The sequence below is a fragment of the Saccostrea cucullata genome, unplaced genomic scaffold (genome assembly GCF_032062105.1).
Source record: "Saccostrea cucullata isolate Sc308-1 unplaced genomic scaffold, CSIRO_AGI_Scuc_v1 ctg3043, whole genome shotgun sequence".
Classification (NCBI taxonomy): Eukaryota; Metazoa; Mollusca; class Bivalvia; order Ostreida; family Ostreidae; genus Saccostrea; species Saccostrea cuccullata.
The window spans coordinates 49,237-59,754 of record NW_026934406.1 but is presented as its reverse complement, the minus strand read 5'-3'; the positions used below and the strand labels follow the sequence as shown (position 1 = coordinate 59,754).

General features: G+C 31.1%; 1 long non-coding RNA gene across 1 annotated transcript; it reads right to left on the bottom strand.

Moving 5' to 3' along the window:
• Window positions 1-8,566: 8,566 nt before the first annotated feature.
• LOC134240636 (uncharacterized) lies at window positions 8,567-9,801 on the bottom strand. The gene is made up of 3 exons (XR_009986486.1): window positions 9,449-9,801; window positions 8,808-8,895; window positions 8,567-8,655 (listed from the first exon to the last, which is right to left on the bottom strand). It is a non-coding gene; the product is annotated as an uncharacterized LOC134240636 (long non-coding RNA).
• Between the last annotated feature and the right edge of the window lie 717 nt (window positions 9,802-10,518).

The window sequence follows — 10,518 nt, the reverse complement described above, 5'->3', positions numbered from 1 at the left end:
CCGAAACTTAACTTAAAAAAACTTTGGGAATACAAACTTGAGATTTTGAATTATTCGAAAATGTTATTAGCATACTGATAATCAAAAGTCGAATTTTAAAGAAAAAAAAATATTGAATTGTACCATTTTATTGACTTTGAGTGTATAGGCGAAGGACTAAATCTCAAATTTAGACCTTTATTTGGCACATAGAGCCTTTGAGCAGTAAGTGATCTTTGTCGTGACAATTATTGCTGTGACACTGGACCTCATATTCATAGCTTCATATGAAGGACTTGACTCCACGTCTCAAAGTGGATTTGCACCAGCGACGTAAGGATCAATTCTACAGCACACGCTCTAATCACCTGGGGGTCGTAACATAAAGGCTACTTAAGTTTGAGACCATGCTTAAGTAGGACTTAAGTACAGTATAAAACTTTAGACCGTTACTAGAAGCGTGCTAATATTTGTCAATCTTAGCAAAACTTAGACGACCGGTAAAGGTGACTTAAGTATATCTTAACTTTCTTATACATATATTTAGAAGTATTTTATGTTGACTTTCGGTGTTAAAACATTCCTCTATTCATATTATGCATTAAAGAATATATTAATCTCTATTAAATACTGTAATAAGATTTTTCTCGTCGGACGGGGGGGGGGGGAGGGGTGGTTACTGATCAATGATTACAATATTACTCTCAACACACCGTAAATGTAAATGCAAAATTTAAATTTTGGATATACGTTTGAATTTAGTGGGACGTCGGCTATAAACAATAATCAATAAAAGTAAAATTGAACACAGTAATAAATCATGGATCTGTATGTTGACTTTGAAAATATGAGATGAAATTAATTTTTAAACACAGAAAAAATGTTGGTGAGTAAGAGGGTGATGACCAAAAACTAATAAAGAACGACAAGCGCGGATTTAGGAAGGGTTTCCTACCGCTCGATCGATTGATCGAGAGAGAGAGAGAGAGTAAATGGAGACATACATGTACAAAAATATCTCCTGAAACAATTTCCACCCTTGATTAAATTTTAAATAATTATAACTACTGCAGTCTGTGCTTGCTGACATTGGCTGGGACAGCTGGGGGGGGGGGGGGTCAAAATGTTTTGTACTTTTTTTTAGTTTTCATTTCAAGTAGACATACGTTTGGTTATCTTGTAATGTCTACGAGAATAACAAAGCAAGTGAACATTTGTCAAAACAAAAGAACAATGGTAACTGAAAACATCGCAGTTTCGAAGGATAAACAATAGTCATACAGTTACAATGAACCACAAACCACGCAGTATTTTTTTTAAATAAAATATTAAGTGTATTTCATAACAGAAGTACATCCTTAATACGAAATCTAATCTTACATGTACGTGACTAAAACCGATAGGTACTTGTAGGACGTCAACTTTTATATAATATATTATATTTAATAAAAACGTACACAACAGAATAAATTTGTAGCAATATATCTAAAGAAAATGAAAAAAATATACGGTGATTCATAAGAAATATTTTGAACATAAGTTTGACTTAGCTAAGACCTTCCTAAGTTCGTTTTATGTTACAGTTTAAGACACACTTGAATAGTACTTAGGCAGGTCCTAAGATTGTGCCTAAAACTTACTTATGACCCTTCTTAAGTCAAAATCTTAGCAACCTTTATGTTACGAGCCCCTGATCCCAAGTCGTATCTTTTAGAGGTCTGCGTTTGCTCCTGCTCGTGATTAGCATTGTTAAAGTGTACTTTGAGCTTGAATACTTTCGTTACCTCCATTTAGTGTTGTAACAGGTGCAGAACTGTAGCTCTATGGTTGAGAAACTTCGGAGAAACAAACCAAAGAGCTACAGATCCAAACATTATAAAGACACTATTTATGGCGACGCTTCTTTTTCGCTCGATTCTGATATTATTTCTTGTATTACATGCATTCCCCCGCTTAAATCACCGTATCTTTTAATTAACTATTTATAATTTACTTTATTTACCTTTCAAGGCACTTTATTCTAGCAAGATCCTTACGTGGACGTTGGAATGCAATTTTTAAATCGGACAATCTTAGGCCATGTATGGCTATTTGGATCCATTGTAAAGTGTTAAGAGGTAGTCCACTGAAAATCAGGCAATGGGTGGCACATCGCATGTCATGGATTTTTATTATTTTTTGCATGTAGACTTATTTAAGCAAGTGTTTACACATGACAACATCAAAAAAATTTTTAGTGCTCCACTAGTCCTATTTTTGGTAATTGCTCAATTTCAAGTGCAAAAAGGTCAACATGGGGGTAAAAAAAATTACTATGTTTTTATTTTGTTTTATATGTACCAGATACGCAAAACCTGGATGTGTCTATCAATATTATTTATACCATAGACTCTTATCTTTAATTTTAGTAATGAATAAGACTCCAATTTATATTTCTTTAGAAAAAAATATGTGGTCCAAAATTGAGATTAGCAAGTAACTTTTTGAATTCATTATCCAATTTTCATTACGTTATAAAACCCAATACATTTCAATGACAGATTTTTTTCTCATGTTATTATGAATACAAAGTACAAACTTTTGAGTCACTCAATAAAATCAGTGGGCACCCTTATATTGAGAGAAATAAAAGGAGTCAAATTTACCTATGTTTTACAATTTTTCACAATTAAACCGATCCCGACCGGAATTATATAAAGAAGGAAATACTATAATTGTAATGTTAAATTTGGCTCTTTTGTTGTAATATGGCCAAAAAATTACTTGATTTATTTTTGTACATGTCTTATGGGCGGCAGTTGTCTTTAGTTTTATAACTTTACACATTTTGCATTATTTTCAATCGGGATCGGTTTTATTTCAATCGGGATCGGTTTTTACCGTAAAACTAGAGATATTCTGCATTTGTTTAATGTATCAGAAAAAAATATTCTTGTCTTTTATTTCTGTTCAGTTAGTAAACTGTTTTAAAATTAATTTATCCATGGATTCAAATGTTTATACAATTTATTTAAAATACTAATGTCTTTTACGTACATGAAGATTACAATCATGTATAACATCTGTACGATTTCTTGATACTCGGTATTAAAAAACAAGTATTTGTACATGCATTATGCAACAACTGAGAGTAAACAGCTTATCTTTATTAAATATCTTATTTCCAACTAAAGTTTTTTAATTCTCTCGTGAATTAAAGAGTTCAATTCTATCATTGGCGAAAATATACTTGCACTACCTAAATGCAGAAAATATTTAAATGTGCACAGTCTCGACTTTATATCCAATTTTTTTTAAACCTGTCATCTATAAAAGCCGTTTCCCCATTATTTTCATCTTATAAAATTTAATTTTATATTAATAAGAAAATAATTTATATAGTATTATGATTTAAGAGCCTAGAAATCGCAAGCAAAAAGCCGGGACGGGGTGAGGGGGGGGGGGGGGGGGGGGCAAGGCGGCATATTAAAAAAAAACTTTCATTAATGGGAAAACATTTTAGAATTGGCCAACATGGTCACATTTTTTAACTTCATATTGAATGTGAGTATGTGATTGTTTCAATCACCAAATTTAACCAAAAAAAACCAAACAAAAACAATACAAAACAAAAAATACGCCCACAAAATCTTCCGTTTTAGTGGCAAATTGAAGTGGGGAGTTCAACAGTAATTTTCCTCAATAAATATTTTTTAAATCTTATTTTTCACTTTTTCAATAAAATATTTTAAATCGTACCGCGGATCGTTTACTTTGGTTTGACTGCATAGATAAATATAATCAAGTGTTTTTTTTTGTTTTGTGTGTGTGTATGTACAAATATCATGAAATAAATATCTCAACTCCGTTGACTTGAATTATTAAATGTTGCGTAAATCTAAAATATTCATCTTTCCTTGATAATCTGGAGAAAATAAAATCTCTTCACATCCCAATTTTATAAGAAATATTCAATATAAACAATTAATTATTTGTACGCATAGCCTAGTAAATCAGTTTAAAAAATTAGTTCTCGGACATGTACAAAATTACTTTTCAAAAGGGACTTCTAGCTGAGACGTCGCCCGTGAAAAAAATACATTTCATATATAAAAATATATGATTATTTAACATGTAGGATAATGCACTCTGAAAGGTAATTGGACAGAAAAAGAGAAATTATTTATTTTTAATCGTTTTATTTGCGCTTTTATGCAAAGAATTTACAAACATCTTTCGAAAACTTGTAACTATTTAATCATTGTGACGCAATATTAGTCAGGTATATGACGTCATTGATACATCAATGGAAACGTGGATTCAACCTGAATAATACTGCCAATCTTAATCTAAATATTACGTTTGGAGGCGAAAATGAATTCTATTTTGAAAATAAAGTAGTAATTTTTTGTTAAATAATTTTATTTTGTGTATATATTCTAAATATTTCACTAGGATTTCGATAGTAAGGTGTTTAGCAGATTTACCGATGCCACGGGAGATAACTCTTACATCGCAAAATTTCATAAAAACGTCTATATATTTTGACAGAAAACTACTATCAAAAGTGTTTTGCCCACCAATTTTATTTTTGAAACTGAAAGACAAAATATTTCTAGATTTAGTTCAGCGTGAATTATAGTCCTGTTAAATAAGTATTGGAAATTACAGTTCGTTGTTTCTGACCTAAATTCAATGGTTTATATATAGGGGAATTCAAGAACACGAAACAATAGGATATTTTACTAAATAAGCAATTTTAAAACAAATCTTCGATTACATTATTCCATTTGGACTACATTGATATTGTTTTCAATAAAATTTCAAATATTCGTCACATTCGATGTGCCGCCTATTAATACAACCCTGCCTGGTTTTTCGGCGGACTTCCTCTTAAATAAACACTCGGGAAAAGAAGTAAAACATATAAATAATCGAAGGAAATCCTGCTATAAACGAGGAAACGAATATCATGCAAAAAAAAATTATTAATAAATAAATAAACCAATACATGTACTTAACGAGCGACAAATATTGCTTGGATCTGTAGCTCAAATTATTTATATTATGTCGACATAAGAATGGAAATAACCTTTGCTAACTGAGAATACATCGTCGATATATCTAAATGTCGAGTTGAAAGCCACAGCAAGTTATGTTCCTCTTTCACGCAAAGATTTGAACACTTTTTGCTTTATATTGAATACAAAATAGGTCTGCTAATAACGGGACGAAATTGGTACTCATTGAAATTCCGATAAAAAGGACATATACGAGTATATGAAATATATGGAGATAACGTACAGTAACGAACAAACTCAAAAGTTCATTAAACAATAAGGATCAGGAGCAGAGCAAACAAGAACCTCTAAAACATCTGAGGTGGGATCAGGTGCCAAGTAATATTGAGTACATATATGTGTATATTGTCAATTAGAAACTTTTCAATTTAGCATCCTTTTTTAATATCAACTTTAAATTCCTTGTGTGTACTATCAGAATGTTTTTAACAAAATATTTTGCACATGACCAATGACAAAATAACTAAATTTAAAGCTCCCTTAAAATCTCAAAAACAAAACCATGATTAGTCGTATCATTATAACAAAATTTTGGTTGTAATACGCTTGGGCCTATTGTTTTACATCGCTGTCAATAATCAAGAGCTTTTTATGTGCTGTAGAAATCATTAGATTTATACCTTAACTTATATTTTATTCATTAATGCAATTAACATCAATACTTTTAGAAAGATCTCGTTATTATCTTTTATGACGGTATAAAAAGATTTACTCTCGTTATAGAAATTAGACATAAATGTATTTATAAAAGAAATCAAAGGACACCCACCAAAGTTCATAGAGATGCTTGATATAGCAACTGTCATAATCGTAGGGCAGTGTTCCAGATGATTTAAATATGCACGTCAATAACTGCTATAAAAACTCCGCTTTTCTTTTTTGTGTACTTTCAATCAATACGTATTAACTTTTAGAATGCATTCGCCGAAATGTTTTTGACAGTTTTAACGTTTTTCTTAATAGATTAAAATGGAAAAAAAATAAACGTTCGTTAAAATTACATTCTCATATTTCAAATGATATATTTTCAATATGAAATTAAATAATTTAGAATACTTAAGCTTGCTTTTTGATTTAAGTTATTTGTTCTGAAATACCATTATATATATTTAAAGTATTTTTTAAAATTCATATTTAATGGTCTGGAATAAAAAATATACTCATTTCGAAAGTCGTACAAGTACATATACTGAAAGGATTAAGTAACGCATATTAAACTTTTGAGTTAGATTAAAACAACTAATTCAAATATGTTTTCCACCATTGTTATCATACATTTTAATCTATCTTTATTCAACAAGTTACCAAAATTTTGTGTGATTTTGAGTGATAATTCCTGAGATATTGATATCAACATGTCGAAACCCTCCAAAAATAAAACTAAAAATTCTCATAATCTCCCTTTCGCATCAGTAACAAACTTGATTTTCCTGTACATTGAGTTCACCAGAGTAGTTATCTTTTTCAGAGCATTATTATTCAACCCTTCCGACGGTAGTCTTAATGAGTGAGATTAGCTGTATTATTCCAAAGCCAACAAATCTCCCCGCCCATTCGAATACGAATTTTTGATTAAGGATAAAATGTACAGAACCAAGCAGGTTTGGTACACGTGGATGTTTGTAAAAAAGTCTCGGCAAATACTAGCTGAATTTTTCCAGTGTAAACATGCTAAAAAAAATCACGCAAACGACGCGTACGTGCGCGTTTGAGACTAAAATCGACGTAAATTGGCAAAGCTCGCCGCCCAAATTAGAGCAGAGAGTTTCTGTCAATTTAGGATGAAAAAAAGTAAATTTTTGAACATGTAACTATGTACCTTGACCTTTGACAAAAGATTAAAGTCAGACATCCACTAAAAGTTTCTGTAAAATCAATTGTTTAGGGGGTCCAAGCTGTTATTTTTCTCCTGAAGTTTTGAAATATGAAAATCTCCCCAAAACTTATTTTAAAATTTAATATAAAAGGTGTTAAATAAATTGGATTGAATGGATTCACTACAGGAAATTAGAAAAAAGTTATGGACTTTATCATGTCCATTGATGTATTGTATAGAACCATATTTCAAAAGGTGTTATGGTTCTACAATACATCAAAGAACATGATAAAGTCCATAATATTTTCAAATCGTATTGTGAATCATTTAATCCAATTTTAAACAAAAAATATCACATGGAAAGAATCAGAGTCATAGATTTAAAGCAAGTTTCAAATAATATAAATAAGAATGTAATTCATTCGTTTTCATGGAATGGAAATGGAAAAAAAAACTACCGGTAGACAACCTTCAACATAATAATTATCCCTTCAATATACATGTAATGTAATACTTGTAGTAGTTTTTATAAAACAGAAACAGGTAATAGTATTTTTCACATAATTAGCACTTGATGATGTGTATGTCATTGTGTATTTTGCATAACTTTTCAACTCCAATATTTTTTTTTGTTCAAGACAATATAACTATTGGTCTTTTTTTGTTAATATTTTACTCATCTCATCTGGAAATACGTAAACAATAAAACATGCTTATATTGAAGACTACAAATGACAGGTACAGACAATTTTGCTTTGCTTTAACCATAATTTTTTTTATATCTGTTAGTTAAATTAGTTTTATATTTTTAAGACAGAGAATGAAAATAACTTCACTATAAGCTTCAGTTCATTATTCCTTTCGCAGACTGAACTGTCTAGTAATGCGAGGCTTTTTCTTCACACCTTAGCCATCCAGATTAAATGATTGGATTTATTTTGTTCTTTCCTCATGGAAATACTGCATGGATGAAGCTTTTTGTTGTAGATATGTAAAAAAAAAATGCATTGAAAACCTCAAGATCCAAGCCCGTGCAAAAATTGAACGACTGATTATTTTTTGGTACCATTTCATGGTACATTTTAAAATCTCCTTAAACAGTATTGAAAAAAAGCACAGAAATTTGGGTCTTTGAAGTGAAATCAACAAAAACATGGACCCTCCTCTACAATCTCCCATGCAGAGTTGTCGTTCGTTCCTCTCTCAGGCACTCTCCTTTGTAATGTATGAGCCCATGGAAGACAGTGCCTCTTTTCATCAGAAAGTATTTTCAAATAATCATGGCCATTGTTCTCTGGTGCCTGTTAAATTAATTAAGAAAGTAATCAGACTGGTAATTAATCTTGCACACAATCCACAAAATATTTAAAATATTTGCTAAAAGATAGTTTATAAGTAAACAAACTTTTACAAAATCTGATATATTCAATTGCAATTTGTGTATATATATTTTTTTAGATTTAGTCTGTTATTTCAAACATAAATTTGAATATTAATAGAAATATGTACACACACACACACACAAACACATACACATGTACACACACACACACACACACACACACACACACACATATATATATATATATATATATATATATATATATATATATATATATATATATATATATATATATATATATATATATATATATATGTGTATGTATGTATGTATGTATGTATGTATGTATGTATGTATGTATGTATGTATTGCCTTAAAAGTTGCAGATGACTCTTGGTCAAATTCATGCTGTCCATCAGTAGCTGTTGGGTGTTTATCAGCCTTTGATGCAGTTTCTACTAAAATAAAAAAAGTGAAGCATTTAACTCATTCCCTGCAGTCTGTGAAGTATATCTTTTAATAATCACCCCTTAAATAATAATAACTTTTTTAATTGGTATCTGAAAAAGTGTTAAATCAGTCTTATTGCCAAATAAACATATTAGTTTACCTGTTCTTTCTGGAAAACAAGATGAGGTTGCTGTTACTGGCTTATAAGATCTTGTATATTTATTAGGATGCCTTCTATTAAGTGTTCCCTATATGAATAAAAATTAAATATACAATTTACTTAGATATATATATTAACCTTTTAAAAAATATGCATTTTAAAAACACACACACACATGCTACAGGTTCAGTAACACTGATCATTCATATATTAAATTTATGATTTTTTAACTGCAAAATCGGGCACCACCTTTAAGCACAGTGTATGTTATACCCCCCCCCCTCCAATGAATTGATTTTCATTTTAGCATACAGTGTGCAGTCTGGGAGGTCTCATGTAATTTACATCTATTAGTCAACATTTTTAAAATCTAAATCTACAATTTTATTTCAAAATGAAATGAAAGAGGGATAAGGAATCACTGTCTAGTTAGTATATTGTATCATAAGTACATGTATGCCAGGCCAGTGACATCAACGCTAGTGGGAAACATGGGATAATTTATGCATAACGGGTTTCCCACTACTAGTAACGTTGATGTCATAGAGTACCGGTACTACATGAAACAGTTGTAAACATGTATAAAACACATGTATGTATTTAAAATTCAGACGATTTTGTTAGTATTGTTGCATTCTTACCTTGTGGGAAAATATTGTAGGGACTTTGTTCTTGTTCCCCGTTTTTCTAGCTGGATTTTGGATCTGGGCATTGTTCAGCTAGGCCTCATCTTGCATAGCTTTTGAACAGATGTTTTCGTGGGCAAAAATGATTTTGTGTAACGTACGGTTGTAATCATCATCGAGCCCATGGAGTAACATGCACATTTTTACATTTGCGGAGGATCCAGAGTTTTTTTCAGAACATGAATTAGTGTTTCAAAGTGGCAAAAGAACTAAATGGATACCGAGTCTCTAATGACGCTTCGCCATGTTTTACCCCTGACCTCGTTTGACCCCAACATCCGCCGCAATGCATTATCGGAATGTACAAGTCGAGAATGATGAATCTTATTTGCTGACAAGGCCATTGTATCGACCATACAACTTAAGAAATGATAACTTTAAACGAGACTTCTCATATTCCTGTTACATCAACTTTTTTGTCAATAATTTACCTCGTTTAAAAATTGTTCATACGTAGAGCATGCTCTTGCGTATCACATCAACTGAGATACAGTATATAAAATCCGTATGCAAGTGATGAAGGTATATTGCTGCATAAGTAGGGGGAGCTGACGATAGAAAAGTTAAAGTCATCACGTTTAATTATCATAGAGCTTGGTTGTTAGATTACCGTTAACATCTTAAGTAAAAATATTCAAGTATGAAACAGACGTGTCAGACTTTGTGGTATTTTTTTTATCTCAAGCTCACCAGAATATATCGTATCGACATTGGGATGGAAATTACCATTGTTAATTGATAATACGTCGCCGATATATCTAAATGTGGAGTCGAAGGCCACAAGTGTTTTCTTCTTTTCACGCAAGATTTTGCACAAAGTCTGCTTCATATGAATGCAACAATAGGTCTACTAATAACGGAGAGCAATTGGTACCCTTGGGATTCCAATAGATAAATTCTTTCTGTTTCTCAACTTATCTGATTACTCTTAGGACATTCTCCGAGTACTATGTGTATTTTGTCGCCTGCAGAGCAGAGAGGCATCTTGTCTCTTTTTATCACAAGAATTGTAAGCGATATGGATT